The sequence below is a fragment of the Nicotiana tabacum genome, chromosome 18 (genome assembly GCF_000715075.1).
Source record: "Nicotiana tabacum cultivar K326 chromosome 18, ASM71507v2, whole genome shotgun sequence".
NCBI classification, from domain to species: domain Eukaryota; kingdom Viridiplantae; phylum Streptophyta; class Magnoliopsida; order Solanales; family Solanaceae; genus Nicotiana; species Nicotiana tabacum.
In genome coordinates this window covers 11,965,167-11,986,801 of record NC_134097.1, presented here as the reverse complement: position 1 = coordinate 11,986,801, position 21,635 = coordinate 11,965,167, and the positions used below count along the sequence as shown (strand labels likewise).

The 21,635-nt window shown below is 41.4% G+C and overlaps 1 long non-coding RNA gene across 1 annotated transcript; it reads left to right on the top strand.

The window, feature by feature from the left end:
- Positions 1 to 12,028: 12,028 nt before the first annotated feature.
- On the top strand, positions 12,029 to 13,637 carry LOC107797805 (uncharacterized). The gene is made up of 3 exons (XR_012701715.1): positions 12,029 to 12,150; positions 12,277 to 12,501; positions 12,574 to 13,637. It is a non-coding gene; the product is annotated as an uncharacterized LOC107797805 (long non-coding RNA).
- The last annotated feature ends 7,998 nt before the right edge of the window (positions 13,638 to 21,635 follow it).

Here is a 21,635-nt window from a genome sequence, read left to right as displayed (position 1 = left end):
TCACGAGTCATGAGCAGGTTTAGTAGAGTTGCGGATCGATACGGAGACGTCTGTATTTATTTTCGAGAGGCTGCCGAACCCTTAGGAAATTTCACATTCTTGAATTCTTGTCATGTGAATCTGTTGATTCTGGTAACTAAACTTCTGTTATTCTATTCTCTCATGCATGGTGAGGATACGTACTACTGGGTAGGACGGACAGTCACCAGTACCACCAGTCAGGGCCGCGAGAGGTAGAGGCCGTGGAAGGGGCAGAGGTGCAGCTCGTACAACAGCTAGAGCAGCACCTGCAGATCCACCAGTTGCCCCAGTTCAGGAGCAGGTCCAGTTGTGGATGCGCCAGTGGGGCCAGCTAAGGCACCGCCCGTGCCCATCGTGATTCCAGGCCTTCAGGAGGCCTTAACTCATATTCTGATTGTGTGCACCAGTCTTGCTCAGGCGGTCGCAGTTCCGGCCGCAGCAGCCACTTTTCAAGCGAGGGAGGTACTTAGACTCCCGCCGCCCGCACACCCGAGCAGGTGATGCAGGGACTCCAGACACCGTGGGCACTACCAGCCCAGCCGGTGACAGCTGCTCAGGCCCATGTGGTCCTTGTTATGATTGATGATGAGCATCGGAGGCTAGAGAGTTTTGGTAGACTTCAGCCTCCATCTTTCAGCGGGGCAAAGTCGGAGGATGTCCAGGGTTTCTTGGACAGATGTCAGAGGATTTTCCGTACATCAGGTATTCTACAGACCAGTGGGGTCTTGTTCACTACTTTGCAGTTTACTGGGGCTGCCTTGACCTGGTGGGAGGCTTATGAGAGGCGTAGGCCGGTCGGTGCAGCGCCACATACGTGACATGAGTTCTCTGTTCTCTTCTTGGAGAAGTACATGTTGCAGTCCCGCAGAGAGGAGTTGCGTAGGCAGTTTGAGAAGTTACGTCAGGATGATATGACTGTGACGCAGTACGAGATGAGATTTTCTGAGTTGGCCCGTTATGCAGTTTGGTTGGTTCCCACTAATAGGGAGAGAATCAGGAGGTTCATTGATGGCCTCACATTTCAGCTGCGGGTGTTTATGACTAGAGATAGAGTGTCTGGTGCTACCTTTGAGGAGGTTGTTGACATTGCTCGGCAGATAGAGCTGGTCCGTAGCCAGGAGCGGGTTGAGAGGGAGGCCAAGAGGTCTCGAGGATCAGGTGGTTTTAGTGGTGTTCCTTCAGGGGGTCAGTTCCACCACGACAGGGGTCATCCTTACAGGCATGCTCAGACGACTCGACCAACTCATCGTGGTGCATCAGTCAGCCACGGTTCTCACATTGCTCGTTCAGGCCAGTCTTCATTCATTGCACTACCAGCGTAGAGTTCTCACTATGCCTCATTTATTCAGGTTTCTACGGGTAGTTCCTCGGGGTATCAGGAGCAACAGTTCCTCCATAGGGTGGGTTGTTTTGAGTGCGGGGATCTTGGTCATATCAAGAGAGATTGCCCTAGGTTGTTGAGTGGGACTCCACATCAGAGTTCTTGGCCGATGGCACCAGCCCAGTCAGCTAGAGGTCGCCCTAGAGGGGGAGGCCGATCAGGTGGCGGTCAGGCTCGATTCTATGCTCTTCCCTCCAGACCAGATGTCATTGCTACAGATGCAGTGATCACAGGTATTGTCTCAGTTTACCACAGGGATGCCTATGTATTATTTGATCCTGGTTCCATTTATTCATATGTGTCATCGTATTTTGCTCTTTATTTGGATATGCCTCGTGAGTCTCTAGTTTCATCTATTCATGTATCTACACCGGTGGGCGATACTATTGTTGTGGACCGTGTATATCGGTCGTGTGTGGTGACTGTTGGGGGATTGGAGACTAGGGTTGATCTATTGTCGCTTAGTATAGTTGATTTCGATGTGATCTTGGGTATGGACCGGTTGTCTCTATGTCATGTTGTTCTAGATTGTCACACTAAGACCGTGACACTGGCGATGCCGGGGTTGCCACGGATTGAGTGGCGAGGTTCTCTAGACTATGTTCCCAGTAGGGTAATTTCATACTTGAAGGCCAAACGGATGGTTGGAAAGGGTTGTCTATCTTATTTGGCCTTTGTGAGGGATGTTAGTGCAGAGAACCCTACTATTGATTCAATTCCAGCGATGCAAGAGTTTCCAGATGTATTTTCTGCAGACCTGCCGGGCATGCCGCCCGACAGAGATATTAACTTTGGTATTGACTTGGTGCCGGGCGCTCAGCCCATTTCTATTCCTCTGTACCATATGGCGTCGGTGGAGTTGAAGGAGTAACTTCAGGAACTCCTTGAGAAGGGGTTTATTAGGACTAGTGTGTCACCTTGGGGTGCACCGATTATGTTTGTGAAGAAAAAGGATGGCTCTATGAGGATGTGCATTGATTATAGGCAGTTGAACAAAGTCACAATCAAAAACAAGTATCCTTTGTCGCGTATTAATGATTTATTTGACCAACTTCAGGGAGCGAGGATATTCTCCAAGATTGATTTGAGGTTAGGGTATCACCAGTTGAAGATTCGGGACTCGGACATTCTTAAGACAACTTTTAGGACTCGTTATGGTCATTGTGAGTTCCTTGTGATGTCTTTTGAGCTGACCAATGCCCAGCAGCGTTCATGCATCTGATGAACAGTGGATTTAAGCCTTATCTCGACTCGTTTGTTATTGTGTTCATTAATGATATCCTAGTGTACTCTCGTAGCCATGAGGAGCATGCCCAACATTTGCGGGTTGTGTTGCAGCGGTTGAGGGAGGAGAAGCTTTATGCCAAGTTCTCCAAGTGTGAGTTCTGGATCAGTTCAATGGGGTTCTTGGGACACGTGGTGTCCAGTGAGGGTATTCAGGTGGATCTGAAGAAGATAGAGGCGGTTCAGAGTTGGCCCAGACCGTCCTCAGCTACAGAGATTCGGAGCTTTCTTAGTTTGGCTGGTTATTATCGTCGGTTCGTGTAGGGTTTCTCATCTATTGCATCGCCCTTGACCAAATTGACCCAAAAGGGTGCTCCTTTCAGGTGGTTGGACGAGTGTGAGGAGAGCTTTCAGAAGCTCAAGACTGCCTTGACCACAACTCCAGTTCTAGTTCTACCATCAGCTTCTGGTTCTTATACAGTATATTGTGACGCGTCTCGGATCGGTTTTGTGTGTGTTTTGATGCAGGAGGGTAGAGTGATTGCTTATGCTTTGCGTCAGTTGAAGCCCCATAAGAACTACCACGTTCATGATTTGGAGTTGGCTGCCATTGTTCATGCATTAAAGATTTGGAGGCACTATCTTTATGGTGTGTCTTATGAAGTATTTACTGATCATCATAGCCTCCAGCACTTGTTCAAACAGAAGGTTCACAATTTGAGGCAGTGGAGATGGTTGGAGCTGTTAAAGGACTATGATATTACCATTTTGTATCATCCGGGAAAGGCCATGTGGTGGCCGATGCTTTGAGTAGAAATGCAATGAGTATGGGTAGTCTTGCATTCATTCCTGTTGGTGAGAGACCTCTTGTAGTTGATTTCAGGCCTTGGCCAACCAGTTCGTGAGATTGGATATTTCGGAGCCCAGTCGGGTTCTAGTTTGTGTGGTTTCTCAGTCTTCTTTATTTGATCGCATCAGAGAGCGCTAGTATGATGATCCTCATTTGCTTGTCCTCAAGGACAAGGTCCATCACGATGATGCCAGAGATGTGCCTATTCGAGATAATGGGGTGTTGATGATGCATGGTCGGATATGTGTGCCCAATGTAGATGGGCTATGGGAGTTGATTCTTGAGGAGGCCCACAGCTCGCGGTATTCTATCCATCCGGGTACCGCAAAGATGTGCCAGGACCTAAGGCTGCACTATTGGTGGATGAGAATGAAGAAGGATATAGTTGGATTTGTTGCTCGGTGCCTCAACTGTCAGCAGGTAAAATATGAGCATCAGAGACCGGGTGGATTGCTTCAGAGGATAGAGATTCCGGAGTGGAAGTGGGAGCGGATCACCATGGATTTCGTAGTTGGGCTCCCACAGACTTCAAGAAAGTTCGATGCTATTTGGGTGATTGTGGATCGGTTGACCAAGTTCGCGCACTTAATTCTAGTGAGTACTATTCTTCAGATCAGTTGGCTGAGATTTACATCAGAGAGATTGTTCGCCTTCACGGTGTGCCATATTCCATCATTTCAATTAGAGGCACGCAGTTTACATCGTAGTTTTGGAGAGCTGTACAGTGAGAGTTGGGCACCCAGGTTGAATTGAGCACAACATTTCACCCTTAAACGGACGGACAGTCCGAGCGCACTATTCAAATATTGGAGGACATGTTATGCGCTTGTGTCATTAATTTTGGGGTTCATGGGACCAGTTTTTGCCGCTCGCGTAGTTTGCTTACAACAACATTTATCAGTCGAGCATTCAGATAGCTCAGTATGAGGCTTTGTGTGGGAGGCGGTGTAGATCTCCGGTGGATTGGTTTGAGCCGGGCAAGGCTAGGCTATTGGGTACTTACTTGGTTCAGGATGCTTTGGAGAAGGTTAAATTAATTCAGGAGTGGCTTCGCACGGTGTAGTCGAGACAGAAGAGTTATGCCGACAGGAAGGTCCGTGATGTGTCTTATATGGTTGGGGAGAAGGTTCTTCTGAAGGTTTCACCCATGAAGGGTGTTATGATGTTCGGGAAGAAGGGCAAGTTGAGCCTTCAGTTCGTTGGGCCTTTTGAGGTACTTCAAAGGATTGGAGAGGTGGCTTACAAGCTTGCCTTGCCACCTAGCTTGTCGAGTGTGCATCCAGTATTTCATGTTTCTATTCTCCCGAAGTATATCAGTGATTCGTTTCATGTTATGGATTTCAGCACGGTTCAGTTGGATGGTGATTTGACTTATGATGTGGAGCTAGTGGCTATTTTGGAGCGGCATGTTCGAAAGTTGAGGTCAAAAGATATAGCTTTAGTGAAGGTGCAGTAGAGAGGTCAGCCCATGGAGGGGGCTACTTGGGACACCGAGCGAGAGATGCGGATCAGATATCCACACCTATTTGAGACTCCAGGCATGTTTCTAGACCCGTTCGAGAATGAACATTTGCTTAAGAGGGGGAGGATGTAACCACCCGACCGGCCGTTTTGAAAGTTGTAGCCCTGTTACCCTATTTTCTGCTCCCTTTGTATTATACAGCTGTTATAAAACTTATCGGGTTAGTTAGTTCGGGTCCGGAGAGATTTCAGAGTGAATTGAGACACTTAGTCTATTAGTTAAAAGCTTAAATTGGAAAACTCGAACGGATGTTGACTTATATATAAACGACCTCGGATTTGAATTTTGATGGTTTTGTTAGCTCCGTTAGGTGATTTAGGACTTAGGAGCGCGTCCGAATTGTGTTTGGAGGTCCGTAGTATAATTAGGCTTGAATTGGCGAAAGTTGGATTTTGAAAAGTTTGACCGAGAGTGGACTTTTTGATATCGGGGTCGGATTGGATTTCTGGAAGTTGGAGTAGGTTCGTGGTGTCATTTATGACTTGTTTGCAAAATTTGAGGTCAATCGGACGTGATTTGATAGCTTTTGACGTCATTTGTAGAATTTGGAAATTTCGAAGTTCATTAAGCTTGAATCCGTGTGTAAATTCGTGTTTGAGATGATTTGAGGATTTGAGTAAGTTCATATCGTGTTTTAGGACTGGTCGGTATGTTTGGTTGAGGTCCCGGGGACTTTGGGTGAGTGTCGAGTGGTTAACGGGATTGGTTTTGAGTTGGTGTTATAGCTGAAGTTACTGGGTTTTGGCTCATCTGGTTTCCTCTTATGCGTTCGCAAAGGAGATCTCGTGTTCGCGGAGTTTACTTGGAGGCTGATGTAAGTTTGTTCTTCGCGTTCGTGAAGAGGAGCCCGCATTTGCGAAGTTGTGGTCAGTGGAGGCATCGCGAATGCGAAAAGTGTAACGCGTTCGCGAAGAGGAGTGAGGCAGTTGGGTACCCCGGCCTTTTTGGTCTATGCGTTCGCGGAAGGGAAATCGCGTTCGCGAAGTGAGGGGTCAGCGAAACATCGCGTTCGCAATTGGTTGAACGCGTTCGCGAAGGAGGTTTTTGGGTGGCAGAATTTATTGTGCTACGCGAACGTGAGGGAGAGGCCGCGTTCGCGATGAAGGAAAATCTGGGCAACAATATTAAATTTCAAAAAACGAGGGTTTGAACCCATTTTTTTTATTTTGAGCTAGAGACCACGGATTTCAGAGATTCTTGAAGGGATTTTCAAGGAGTTGATTGGGGTAAGTTATTCTTACTTGATTTTGGCTAAATTCCATGATAATGCCTTTAATTACATCATCTAATTTGTGATTTGGGGTGGAAAATTGGGAAAAAAGAGGAAGAGTTCTTGAGTTAGATTTTTGAGGTTTTGAATGGGATTTTGTTTTCGGATTTGAGTAAATTTGGTATGGTTAGACTCGTGAGTGAATGGATTTTCAGGTTTTGTGATTTTTGTCTGAATTCGAGACGTGGGCCCGGGGGCCAAATTTGAGCCGAATTCGGATTTTTGGCTATTATTTAGTGTGTTTTTTGTGGAATTGATCCCTTTAGCCTATATTAATTGTATTGTACTGCTTTTGGGTAGATTCAGGACGTTTGGAGACTGATTTGAGAGGCAAAGACATTTTGGAGTAGAGTTTTGCTCGGATTGAGGTAAGTAACAGTTATAAATCTGGTCCTGAGGGTATGAAACCCTGGATTTTATGTCATGTGATTATTTTGGAGGTGACGCACATGCTAGGTGATGGACGTGTGGGTGTACACCGTGGGAATTGTGACTTGGTCCGTTCCGTGAAACTATTAAGTTGAATAACTTTTTGTTAGTCATATGCTCTCTATGTGTTATAGAAATTTGACTGCAAATCATGTTAGAAACCATGTTTAGGCTATGTGTTGGTACTGTTGGTACACACAGAGGCCGCATAACATGTTGAATTGCCTGCTAAATGCTATTTGTACTCGGTCTCAGTTTTTACTCGCATATCGTATCTTAGTCTTTGTTTTTCTTATTAATACATCATGTTATTGCTGTTTGGGCTGATTTTCCTGATTTCTGAGAGCCCGGAGGTTGATGACTGAGTGAGGCCGAGGGACTGATGGTGAGATATTGATACCATAGCACGTGAGTTGTCCGTGCGGATCCAGACATTTATACTGTAGCATGTGAGTTGTTCGTGCCGATATTGATATGATATTATAGCACGTGAGTTGTCCGTGCGGATTATAACGATTGGGCTGTAGGAGCCCCTCCAGAGTTTGTACACCCCCAGTGAGCACATGTACCTATTGAGTGCTGAGGGTTGAGAGCCGAGTGATTGAGTTGTTGAGAAGAGTTGAGTGACTGTTTCCCTAAGAGGTTGTACTTGCTTTCATTTGTTATTGCACTTAGTTGTTGTCTATCATTGTTTTGAAATTTCTGGAAGATTTTATATCCGATTTTTACTTGAACTTGAAACTGTATAAAACTGATTTGACTTAAATTGTTAGATTTGAAAGCATGTCTACTTTTTGCTGAGATTACTGAAAATGAACTATAACTGTGTAGCTCGTCACTATCTTTCATATCCTTATTTATTATTGTTACTTACTGAGTCGGTTGTACTCACGCTACACACTGCACTTCATGTGCAGATCCAGGAGTTTTTGGACGCGGAGGGTGTTGATAATTCTTGTAGCTGACCATTGGAGATTGTGAGGTAGTTGTTGCCTGGCGTTCGTGGACCTTGTTTTCTCCTTCCTCATCTATTTCTTTCGTTGTATTTAGAACCAAGCTGTTATAGTCGTTTCATTTATAGACTGACTATGTATAGACGCTCATGACTTAGTGACACCCCGATATTGGGAGTTATTTTCTACACTGTGTTTTGGGTTTCACCCATGTTTATGAAAACCTTGCTTATTTCAAATTTTCTTGATTTGTTTTCTGTTAAATTTTGTTAGCACTTTGGAAATTGTTGCCTTGCCTAGTACCATCAATAGGTGCCATCACGACATGTTAGGTTTTGGGTTATCACAAGTTGGTATCAGAGCCTAAGTTACATAGGTCTCACGAGTCATGAGCAGGTTTAGTAGAGTTTTGCGGATCGATACGGAGACGTCTGTATTTATTTTCGAGAGGCTGCCGAACCCTTAGGAAATTTCACATTCTTGAATTCTTGTCGTGCGAATCTGTTGATTCTGGTAACTAAACTTCTGTTGTTCTATTCTCTCACACATGGTGAGGACACGTACTATTGGGCAGGACGGACAGTCACCAGTACCACCAGTCAGGGTCGTGAGAGGTAGAGGCCACGGTAAGGGCAGAGGTGCATCTCGTACAGCAGCTAGAGCAGCACCTGCAGATCCACCAGTTGCCCCAGTTCAGGAGCATGTCCAGTTGTGGATGCGCAAGTGGGGCCAGCTAAGGCACCGCCTGTGCCCATCGTGATTCCAGGCCTTCAGGAGGCCTTAGCTCAGATTCTGACCGTGTGCACAGTCTTGCTCAGGCGGTCGTAGTTCCGGTCACAGCAGCCACCTTTCAAGCTGAGGGAGGTACTCAGACTCCCGCCACCCGCACACCCGAGCAGGTGATGCAGGGACTCCAGACACCGTGGGCACTACCAGTCCAGCTGGTGGCAGCTGCTCAGGCCCATGTGGTCCTTGTTATGATTGATGATGAGCATCGGAGGCTAGAGAGGTTTGGTAGACTTCAGCCTCCATCTTTCAGCGGGGCAGAGTCGGAGGATGTCCAGGGTTTCTTGGACAGATGTCATAGAATTCTCCGTACATCAGGTATTCTAGAGACCAGTGGGGTCTTGTTCACTACTTTTCAGTTTACTGGGGCTGCTTTCACCTGGTGGGCAGCGCCACATACGTGACATGAGTTCTCTGTTCTCTTCTTGGAGAAGTACATGCTGCAGTCCCGCAGAGAGGAGTTGCACAGGCAGTTTGGGCAGTTACGTCAGGATGATATGACTGTGACGCAGTACGAGATGAGATTTTCTGAGTTGGCCCGTTATGCAGTTTGGTTGGTTCCCACTAATAGGGAGAGAATCAGGAGGTTCATTGATGGCCTCACATTTCAGCTGCGGGTGTTTATGACTAGAGATAGAGTGTCTGGTGCTACCTTTGAGGAGGTTGTTGACATTGCTCGGCAGATAGAGCTGGTCCGTAGCCAGGAGCGGGTTGAGAGGGAGGCCAAGAGGTCTCGAGGATCAGGTGGTTTTAGTGGTGTTCCTTCAGGGGGTCAGTTCCACCACGACAGGGGTCATCCTTACAGGCATGCTCAGACGACTCGACCAACTCATCGTGGTGCATCAGTCAGCCACGGTTCTCACATTGCTCGCTCAGGCCAGTCTTCATTCATTGCACTACCAGCGTAGAGTTCTCACTATGCCTCATTTATTCAGGTTTCTACGGGTAGTTCCTCGGGGTATCAGGAGCAACAGTTCCTCCCTAGGGTGGGTTGTTTTGAGTGCGGGGATCTTGGTCATATCAAGAGAGATTGCCCTAGGTTGTTGAGTGGGACTCCACATCAGAGTTCTCGGCCGATGGCACCAGCCCAGTCAGCTAAAGGTCGCCCTAGGGGGGAGGCCGATCAGGTGGCGGTCAGGCTCGATTCTATGCTCTTCCCTCCAGACCAGATGTCATTGCTACAGATGCAGTGATCACAGGTATTGTCTCAGTTTACCAAAGGGATGCCTATGTATTATTTGATCCTGGTTCCATTTATTCATATGTGTCATCGTATTTTGCTCTTTATTTGGATATGCCTCGTGAGTCTCTAGTTTCATCTATTCATGTATCTACACCGGTGGGCGATACTATTGTTGTGGACCGTGTATATCGGTCGTGTGTGGTGACTGTTGGGGGATTGGAGACTAGGGTTGATCTATTGTTGCTTAGTATAGTTGATTTCGATGTGATCTTGGGTATGGACCGGTTGTCTCCATGTCATGTTGTTCTAGATTTTCACACTAAGACCGTGACACTGGCGATGCTGGGGTTGCCTATGATTGAGTGGAGAGGTTCTCTAGACTATGTTCCCAGTAGGGTGATTTCATACTTAAAGGCCCAACGGATGGTTGGAAAGGGTTGTCTGTCTTATTTGGCCTTTGTGAGGGATGTTAGAGCAGAGAACCTTACTATTGATTCTATTCCAGCGGTGCGAGAGATTGCGGATGTATTTCATGCAGACCTGCCGGGCATGCCGCCCGACTGGGATATAGACTTTGGTATTGACTTGGTGTCGGGCACTCAGCCCATTTCTATTCCTCTGTACCGTATGGCGTCGGCGCAGTTGAAGGAGCAACTTCAGGAACTCCATGAGAAGGGGTTTATTAGGACTAGTGTGTCACCTTGGGGTGCATCGGTTCTGTTTGTGAAGAAAAAGGATGGCTCTATGAGGATGTGCATTGATTGTAGGCAGTTGAACAAAATCACAATCAAAAACAAGTATCCTTTGTCCAATCGTGGCATCTACTCTTGTATTAGTTGGACGAGCAACATAAACATGAACAATCTGACTGAAACTTCTTTCTCAGTCTCTGTTATTCTTATTAATACATCATGTTATTGCTGTTTGGGCTGATTTTTCAGATTTCTGAGAGCCCGAAAGACTAGAGAGGTTGATGACTGAGTGAGGCCGAGGGACTGATGGTGAGATATTGATACCATAGCACGTGAGTTGTCCGTGCGGATCCAGACATTTATATTGTAGCATGTGAGTTGTCCGTGCGGATCTTGATATGATATTATAGCATGTGAGTTGTCCGTGCGGATTATAACGCTTGGGCTATAGGAGCCCCTCCAGAGTTTGTACACCCCCAGTGAGCGCATGTACCTATTGAGTGCTGAGGGCTGAGAGCCGAGTGATTGAGTTGTTGAGAAGAGTTGAGTGACTTTTTCCCTAAGAGGTTGTACTTGCTTTCATTTGTTGTTGCAGTTAGTTGTTATCTATCATTGTTTTGAAATTTCTGAAAGATTTTATATCCGATTTTTACTTGAACTTGAAACTGTATAAAACTGATTTGACTTAAATTGCCGAATTTGAAAGCATGTCTACTTCTTGCTGAGATTATTGAAAATGAACTATAACTGTGTAGCTCGTCACTATCTTTCAGTTCCTTATTTATTATTGTTACTTACTTATTTGGCTGTACTCACGCTACACACTGCACTTCATGTGCAGATCCAGGAGTTTCCGGACGCGAAGGGTGTTGATAGTTCTTGTAGCTGACCATTGGAGATTGTGAGGTAGTTGTTGCCTGGCGTTCGTGGACCTTGTTTTCTCCTTCCTCATCTATTTCTTTCGTTGTATTTAGATCCAAGCTGTTATAGTCATTTCATTTCTAGACTGACTATGTATAGACGCTCATGACTTAGTGACACACCGATATTGGGAGTTATTTTCGGCACTGTGTTTTGGGTTTCACCCCTGTTTATGAAAACCTTACTTATTTCAAATTTTCTTGATTTGTTTTCTGTTAAATTTTGGTAGCACTTTGGATATTGTCGGCTTGCCTAGTACCATCGATAGGCGTCATCACGACAGGTTAGGATTTGGGTCGTGACAGGAAGGTGGCATTTTTTAGTGGTGCAAAGTAATTGCAATACAATATATGAGAGTCATACATTTAAGTTTGTTTGTTTATGGTGTAAAGTGTAAACATGATTATAATACATGTGTTTCTATTATACGTTATTCATTGATTTCTGTAGTGACTCTATTGGGACCGTGCTTAGCACATACATTCCTCATCTAGTAGTATTATATAGTAAAAAGTAGACATGTTCCTTTCTTGATTTCTTCTTTTCTCTTCTTGTGTTTTCGATTTGATGACTAACTAGTCACTACTTTGGAATATAATATTTTAAACAAATTGAGGGGCTTTGTCGGCAAGATGGGTGGGGATAGCGCAATATTAGGGGTAAAAAAGGAACAAATTTAAATTTCACGATTTTTTTTGTAAATATAATATGAGATATATATTTATTTTTTAAAAAGAACAGTAAAGTAGTAGTATATAACTACTATCTGAAGCGATTGCCCTAACTATGGTTTTTACGAAGATGTCTCTTGATAAACTAAGAAGTGCTATTGTGGCTGTTAAGATCCGAAAGATCCGAAAGATGAAGCGAGAAACTCCAAAGTGTCCGATGGGCTTTTATTTCCTTTTTCTTTTTCTGGTTAGGTCTTATTTTATCAATATATTGTGCACATCAATTTTTAATTAGTAATAAATGATAATGGAGAGTCTTGTGTTCGCTTACATACTCTTTATGCTGATTTAATAATGAATTGTTGGTTTACAGAAGACAACACGATTCAAGGATGTTTGGTCAGATGATATCAATCGGCAGCTGGCGGGGACCTCAAGAGTCCGGAAATTGGTTTATACGAGTATGACTAATCATGATCCAGGCTCACGACTGTGGAACTTGGTTGATATCAGAAGGAGTCTTCATGTTGGAGCAGTTAGGTGTCATGTTACTCGATTTGTTGAGTTTCTGAGCAATAATGATTCTTGGCAGCTCCAGGTAGAGAATTAATGATGAGTTATTAGCTTTTTAACGAACGCTTGCTTTATCCTTATGGTTTTGCATTCATAGGTTGAAGCAGCTTGGGTTCTCACCAGTGCTTTTGGTGGCTCGACTCCTGCGATTGACCATTTGCTGGAGCCAATATTTCAAAAATTGTATTCCAATCATGTGTGTTTTAGACCCCTACGATATGTTGTATTATTTTTCCAACTATATGCTGATATGTGATTTTCTGAATGGTTGGTTTACAGGAAAGTCTTGAATTAGTGGTCGCTAGTATTTTGTCCGATCATAGAATTCTGCAGGGCATATCAATCAAATAATTCCGAACACTGCTATCTATTAGTATGACTAAGTCTGCTCCGGGTGCTCTTTTGCTAATTTTTTTTATTCAATTTGCCTATCACTTACTTTGCTATTTTTTTTTTCATAGATAAGAAACTTGGTCTTTGCGAAGCTATGAAGTTTAGTGTTATTCTTCGATTTGCTCAGTTTATAAAGACGCCAGATTTCCCGCAGTAGCTCAAGGTAGATAGTGATGTGTTGTTGATTACCGTTTTGCACCTTCTTTAGCGTCTTGCGGTTCTATCTTCACACTTGCTTTATCCTTATGGTTTTACATTCATAGGACGATTCTGCTTGGATTCTCGTACACATTTTCTCTTTCCACCTCGCCGATATATTTGATATAGTTAAATATTGGCTGGTGAAAGTTCTTGTAAAGCTTCTGGACTTTCGAGATGAAAGTCTTTGTGAGAAGGTGTGTTTTATAATTGGAAGAGCCCCCCATGTCCCTCGTTCCCACGTGTTGTATAACGATTAGCCGGCTTAATGTATTTTCTTTCCAACTATAGGATGTGCTGGTAGTGGGAGAAATTGTTGCCGATGATTGTTATTGTGTTCTTAACCATGGCGCTTTGACTACTTTGATGGACAAGTTAAAGGAGGCTAACAACAATTTTTCGATGCAGAGAAAAGCCACAAGGACTTTGTCACTCATTTTTAAAAGCAAGTCGATTCTTCCATCTAAGCAAGTTGGTTAATGACTGTTGAAAAGTTCCTACGCCTGCAATTATTTAATTCAAAATATTACTTTTCCTTAAGCATTCAAAATACCATCACCGTGGGGTGTACCATCTGCCATCACCTTAAAAAAATGATTTACTCAATTTATATGATACTTTTTTCTATTTTTGAAACATTATAAAATGTTGGGCGTCATTCAATTTCTATGCAATTTTCACAACTTTTAAACTATTCAGATCTTAAACTTTGATGTAATGTTTCCTCTATCAAACTAAGTCATTGCTTAACTTCTTCTTTTACTATAACTAATAGTAATAGATAAGTCAAATTTAATATCTTAAATTCAGGACCTATCAAACATCGTCAAATAAATTGGATTTGAAATTTTTATAAGAAATAATTTGATTATTTTTTAAATGAGCAGACAACACTAGCTATATCATGCCTTTCCTCAATAGTCCTCCTATATTATTGGAGTTCTTGAATCTAAATATCTCTCGGTCTGTCAATTTTAAGTGTTTTTCAAGACTCTATTTGTAGCTTGCTCCAAATGGAGAGCCAGTTTCATATTGCTGGAAATTGGAATAAATCCTCAAACGTCCTCTAATCTGGTAAAAATGAAAGAAAGAACTTATTGGTCTTTACATTGCTGATTACCATTCATTTGTCAGGTTACTTCAGTAGTCTGTTCTCTTTTAGAGCTTCTTCATTCAGATGATGATGAGGTGCTAAAAATGTATGTTGTGCACTTTCTTACCTATTGATGGTATACATGGCATTATCCAGCACTACAATAACTGGGATATTTATGACCGGCTGGTTGGACTCCTCCGGTGAGTGGAATATTTTAGTTTTCTCATTTAACCTACCTTTTCATATCTAACTTATGGTTGAATATAATATGTATATCAATTGATGTTTCAGGCACGAGTCTCGTTCAGTAATAATCCCCATCCTCAAAATAGTTATAAGTATTATTCGAAGAGAGAAGAGCTGTTCTAATAAGGTACATGGGTCTTAATGAGCTTTTAAAAGCTTTCGTTCTTGAATCCAAACATTTTGATGAATTAACCAATGAAAATAGGAACGAAATAAAACAAAACAAAACAAAATGATTGAAAGGTGGAAACATCATAAACAGTATGCATTCAGATGATAATTCGGCATGTTCCTGAATCAACTTCAAAATTGATCTTTTTCTTTTTAGTTCATTTCTTGACTCTACAACACTGGGAGTATGTTCGCTACTGGATTTAGTCTGGGTTCTCTATATATAGGACCCACTTACTAGTATGCTACATAGCTATCATTTTTATTTCCTACACATCTACTCTTAGTTTTTAGTTTTAGTTATTGTACTAGTAGTCAGCAACCTATGTAAATCTACAGTTATCGACAGTGGTTGCCTTGGCGTTGACTTTTCTGTACAACAAGACATATGATCAAAATGACTATCGAATCTTGTACTTAGGATCGACACACCCCTACCACTCTTCCCACCTTTCCATCTTCATGAAACTTACTCCCATCCACTTATGCCTTTCATGTGGAAAGAAATCCTAGTACCTCCCAGTGGAGACACTCCTGTTACAAATACCACCCCAAAGCTTCAAACGCCTAATTTCTAATAGTTTTCTTAGAACCTACCCATTCATTAAAGCTTCCCACCAAACAAGATTTTAAACAAAATCCTCATGTAACCTTCTATGTGCCAAAATTATTGGATGAGTGCATTATGCAAAGACCACTGGAATATTTTTCTTCCTTTTTTTAATTGTTAAAATGTAATTATGTAAGGCATGCATATTTCTTTGATTTTTACTAACGTCAACTAACTTCACAACTAAGTTCAATCGTGCCGACCTTGGTTGCCTGGTGACATTTCTTGATAACCACAACGAGGATGTAAAGGTGGTCTCCAGCATTTGCAGCATTATGTATAACATTGTCCAGCTTGGGATATAGAGGTATGTCTTCAATATTCAGGACAACTAAAATATTCAGCTCTTGGGTACATTATCTTCATGCCTTCCAAGGTCTTAACAGATTTTACAGATCTTGGAGTAGTTGAATAGGTGAATATGAGATTGAAATAGTTGGTTGTAGTATTTCGAATAAAAATGGCCCCCAAATTTTCTCTTTCCTTTTCTTTTAGTGAGACTTTTCATTGGATGAAACCATATATATTTATCTAAATAGTTTGTAATTGTGAGCAGACTGTGATTGGTAAGTCATACCCTGTTCGAGTAGAAAAAATCATTTATGTTATTGTCGCAACAATTAATATTGTTATTGCCAGTGGGAATGATGCTCATATCAAGTATTTAACCTCTTTTTGGGGGTGATGATCTCTCTACCATCTGTGATATTTTTACTAAATTTCTATGTATACTTGTGATTTTGGATTTAGGTACTTGGTGGATGTCTCCTGCATAGAGGTTATGTGTGATATTATTGTTGCATGCCGTAGTGAACAATATATGAGGGACAGTCATGAAAAATTAGAGAAAATCTTGGAGGTTGGGGGAAAAGATGCTCCGTCTATTGATTATGCTCGCCGAATTGAAAAGAAAATTAAAAGCATTCACGCTTTGCCTATACAAATACAGGTCTATGTTGGTGAGGTTTTGCGGCAATTGGACAAGTATCTGGGAAAGTGTAGGCTAGATCTCCAGTGTATGATATTCTTGGTGTCCTCAAGAAGACAGTGCAGAATCACATGTTTTGAGTCTTATAGCCTGTTTGGCCAAGCTTTTTATTTGCCAAAAATGCTTTTTTGCCCAAAATTGAGGTGTTTGGCCTAGCTTTTAGATGGAAAAAATGCTTTTGAGGAGAAGCAGAAGCACTTTTTGAGAAGGAGAAAAAAGTAACTGGGAAACTGGTATTAGAGCTTAAAGTTAAGCAGGAGTGCTCTGATAAACTGGTATCAGAGCTTAAGCAGAAGAACTCTGATAAACAAGTACCAGAGCTTAGCAGGGAGTGCTCTGATAAATTGGTATCAGAGCTTAGCAGGGAGTGCTCTAATATAAACTGGAATCAGACTTAGCGGGGAGTGCTCTGATATAAACTACAACGGTCCCCGATCATTCGGCGTACCCCTTTCCAGAATGATGACATCTTCTATCTTAGAAATCCGCTCAATTTTGAAACTTCGCTATTTCCTCGAATTCGTTTTCTCACCTTGGCGATGCCCTCAGCTTCTTTCAAAAAGAACTTTTCTGAGAAGCACTTTTGAGAAGAATACACTTAGAAACAGTTTTCAAAAGTTTAGCCAAACACTAATTAATGCTCAAAAGTGATTTTTAAATTAATTAGCCAAACACAAACTGCTTCTCACCAAAAGCACTTTTTTGAAAAGTACTTTTGAGAAAATCACTTCTCAAAATAAGATTATTTTAGAAGCTTGGCCAAACAGGCTATTATTTACATTCTGTTTTCCAAGTAAATTTAAGTACCCTGAAATTCTACGCATAATTCAGTGTATAATTCAGTTAACTATCTATGTTTGTTGTTGAGAATATGACAAATCCAGTCTAAGAACATGATAAAAATGGTTCTTTAGTACTAAGAAGTAGACAAGGGTTCTTTTAAAAAAAATATTATTTTCGGATTTTGTGACACTGGCTAGCTCATGATGCACTTACCCTAGCATTACAAGGACTCGTTTGGAGTACGTAAAAGTATCGTCATTACAAGGACACAACTATTTTGGTCAAAATAGAGAAGACAAATTCCTTACTGTGTATCATTCAGGTGATGAATCATCTTTAGCTTCTGCTTATCTTGTTGCGCTCTTATCATCGCTGTCAATGTCCCTCTTACTATTCTTCAACCATATTGTTGGTGAGAATTTACAAAGGTGACATTTAATTATTGAAGTGATTATCTTCAAAAAAGAAAATTGAAAGTGAGCATTGAGATCATCCTGAAACTCTTAGCTACATATATAACTTCGTGGTTTTTTTAGGGGCAAAAAAGGAACAAATTTGAATTTCATGATTTTTTTTGTAAATATAGTATGAGATTTTTTTTTTTAACGAAAGGTAAAGTAGTAGTATATAACTACTATTCGCAGCGATTGCCCTAACTAGGGTTTTTACGAAGATGCCTCTTGATAAACTAAGAAGTGCTACTGTGGCTGTTAAGATCCGAAAGACCAAGCGAGAAACTCCAAAGCGTCCTGTGGGCTTTTATTTCCTTTTTCTTTTTCTGGTTGGGTCTTGTTTTATCAATATATTATGCACATCAATTTTTAATTAGTAAGAATTAATAATGGAGAGTCTTGTGTTCGCTTACATACTTTGTCTGCAATGCTGAATTTTGCTAGTTGATTTTAATTATTTTCTGATATATAAATCCATTAGTTGTTCCACTCTTTATGCTGATTTAATAATGAATTATTGGTTTACAGAAGACATCATGGTTCAAGGATGTTTGGTCGGATGATATCAATCAGCAGCTGGCGGGGACCTCACGAGTCCGGAATATGGTTGATACGAGGATGACTAATCATGATCCAGGCTCACGACTCCGGAACTTGGTTGATATCAGAAGGAGTCTTCATGTTGGAGCAGTTAGGTGTCATGTTGCTCGATTTGTTGAGTTTCTGAGCAATAATGATTCTTGGCAGCTCCAGGTAGAGAATTAATGATGTGTTATTAGCTTTATAATGAACACTTGCTTTATCCTTATGGTTTTGCATTCATAGGTTGAAGCTGCTTGGGTTCTCACCAGTGCTTTTGGTGGCTCGACTCCTGCGATTGACAATTTGCTAGAGCCAATATTTCAAAAACTGTATTACAATCAGGTGTGTTTTAGACCCCTACGACATGTTGTATATTTTTCCAACTATAGGCTGATATGTAGTTTTCTGAATGGTTAGTTTAAAGGAAAGTCTTGAATTAGCGGTCGCTAGTATTTTGTTCGATCATAGAATTCTGCAGGGCATACCAACCAAACAATTCCGAACACTGCTCTCTATTAGTATGACTAAGTCTGCTCCGGGTGCTCTTTTGCTAATTTTTTTATTCAATTTGCATATCACTTACTTTGCTAATTTTTTTTCATAGATAAGAAACTTGGTCTTTGCGAAGCTATGAAGTTTAGTGTTAATCTTCGATTTGCTCAGTTTATAAAGACGCCAGATTTCCCGCATCAGCTCAAGGTAGAAAGTGATGTGTTGTTGATTACCATTTTGCACCTTCTTTAGCATCTTGCGGTTCTAGCTTCACACTTGCTTTATCCTTATGGTTTTACATTCATAGGACGATTCTGCTTGGATTCTCGTACTCATTTTCTCTTTCCACCTCGCCGATATATTTGGTATGGTTGAATATGGGCTGGTGGAAGTTCTTGTAAATCTTCTGGACTTTCCAGATGAAAGTCTTTGCGAGAAGGTGTGTTTTATAATTGGAAGAGCCCCCCATGTCCCTCGTCCCCACATGTTGTATAACAATTAGCCTTCTTAATGTATTTTCTTTCCAACTATAGGATGTGCTGGTAGTGGGAAAAATTGTTGCCGGTGATTGTTATTGAGTTCTTAACCATGGCGCTTTGACTCCTTTGATGAACAAGTTAAAGGAGGCTAACAACAATTTTCCTATGCAGAGAAAAGCCACGAGGACTTTGTCACTCATTTTTAAAAGCAAGTCGAATCTTCCATCTGAGCAAGTTGGTTAATGACTGTTGAAAAGTTCTTACGCCTCCAATTATTTAATTCAAAATATTACTTTTCCTTAAGCATTCAAAATACCATCACCGTGGGGTGTACCATCTGCCATCACCTTAAAAAAATGATTTACTGAATTTATGTGACACCTTTTCTATTTTTGAAACATTATCAAATGTTGGGCGTCATTCAATTTCTATGCAATTTTCACAACTTTTAAACGATTCAGATCTTAAACTTTGATGTAATGTTTCCTCTATCAAACTAAGTCATTGCTTAACTTCTTCTTTTACCATAACTAATAGTAATAGATAAGTCAAATTTAACATCTTAAATTCAGGACCTATCAAACATCGTCAAATAAATTGGATTTGAAATCATTATAAGAAATAATTTATTTATTTTTTAAATGAGCAGACAACACTAGCTATATCATGCCTTTCCTCAATATTCCTCCTATATTATTGGAGTTCTTGAATCTAAATATATCTCGGTCTGTCAATTTTAATTGCTTTTCAAGACTCTATTTGTAGCTTGCTCCAAATGGAGAGCCAATTTCATATTGCACGAAATTGGAATAAATCCTCAAAGGTCCTCTAATCTGGTAAAAATGAAAGAAAGAACTTATTGGTCTTTACATTACTGATTACTATTCATTTGTCAGGTTACTTCAGTAGTCTGTTCTCTTTTAGAGAATCTTCGTTCAGATGATGATGAGGTGCTAAAAATGTATGTTGTGCACTTTTTTACCGTATTGATGATATACATGGCATTATCCAGTACCACAATATCACGACCCAAAATCTAACCATGGTCATGATGGCGCCTATCGTATTATAAGGCAAGCCTACTTCCCAAAATTTTACTACTAAACCGTTTATAAGAATTTAATAAAATATTTTAACATTTAAATTTTTTATAAACTAAATCAATTCTAAATATAATATAGAAAAATACGGAAACGAGCCCCAAACATCGGGGTGTCACTAAGTCATGAGCGTCTAAAATAATAAACTAAGATATATAAATTGTCTAACTGTCCAAAAGAAGAATTGACAATAGGAGTAACAAGGTCTTGTGGACGCTAGCAGCTACCTTGCAATCTCCACAAATAGCCATCCTGAACTCAACGATCACCGCGCTCTAACTCACCTGGATCTGCACATAAAGTGCAGGTTGTAGTATGAGTACAACCGACTGAGTAGTAACAAAAATAACTAAAGAACTTAGCAGTAGTGACGAGCTAAGTAAAACAGTCCAATTATTTATTTTCACAATTTAAATATAAACAAAAATAAACAGGTAAATTTCATAACTCAGTAAATGCCACAAAGAAGTTTAACTGATAAATGCAGCAACAACACAAATAAATACAACCTCACAGCAGTATCACTTCATCACTAATCACTCGCACTCAACACTCAACACTCAAAACACTCAACACTTTGCGCTCACTTGGGGTGTGTACAGACTTCAGAGGGGCTCCCAAAGCCCAAGCGCTAAGCACGGACAACTCACATTCCATCATATCAATACCTGGATCTGCACGATCAACTCACGTGCTATGCGGACAACTCACGCGCTATGGTATCAATACCTAGACCTGCACGGTCAACTCACGTGCTACGCGGACAACTCACGTGCTATGGTATTAATATCCTCACAACCAGGCCTTCGGCCTCACTCAATCATGTATCTCACTAGACTCACCATCATCAACAAATATGGGAACGTAGCCTACATCAAGTATCACAGCATATTAGCAAATAATAGAGACTGAGGTAAACATGTACAATAATTTCTATGACTGAGTACAAATAATGTGAGCATGAATAAAGCCTAAGCTGGATCTCTAAGATGAAGGCAGACAAGTTCAACAACAAGTAACTACGTAAACACAGATGATGGTCATGAGGCCTCACGGGACGGACCAAGTCTCAATCCCTCGAGATATACACCCACACGCCCGTCACCTAGCGTCGGTATCACCTCCAAACAGTCACACGATATCAAATTCTCCGGGTTTATACCCTCAAAGCCAGAGTTAAAACTGTTACTTACCTTAACAGCGTAAAAATCTACTCCGGGATGCCCTCGTCTCTGGACTCGGTCTCCAAAATCTCCAAATCTAACCATAATCAGATTAATACCATCAACATAGGCTAACGAATCGAATTCCATAATAAAAACTACAAAATATGCCAAAAATCTGAAACCGGCCAAAACCCGAACCCCGAGCCCATGTCTCAAAATCAGTAAAAAAAAAAAAAGGGGCAGAATAATAAACCTCGTTCTCTCCCGAGTCTAACCATATAAAATTTATCAAAATCGGACTCATTTTGGTCCCTCAAATCCTCACTTAAACTCTCCAAAACTCAAACCCAAACTCCCTCAATTTCACTTTAAAATCATCAATCAAATCCCAAAAACGAAGATT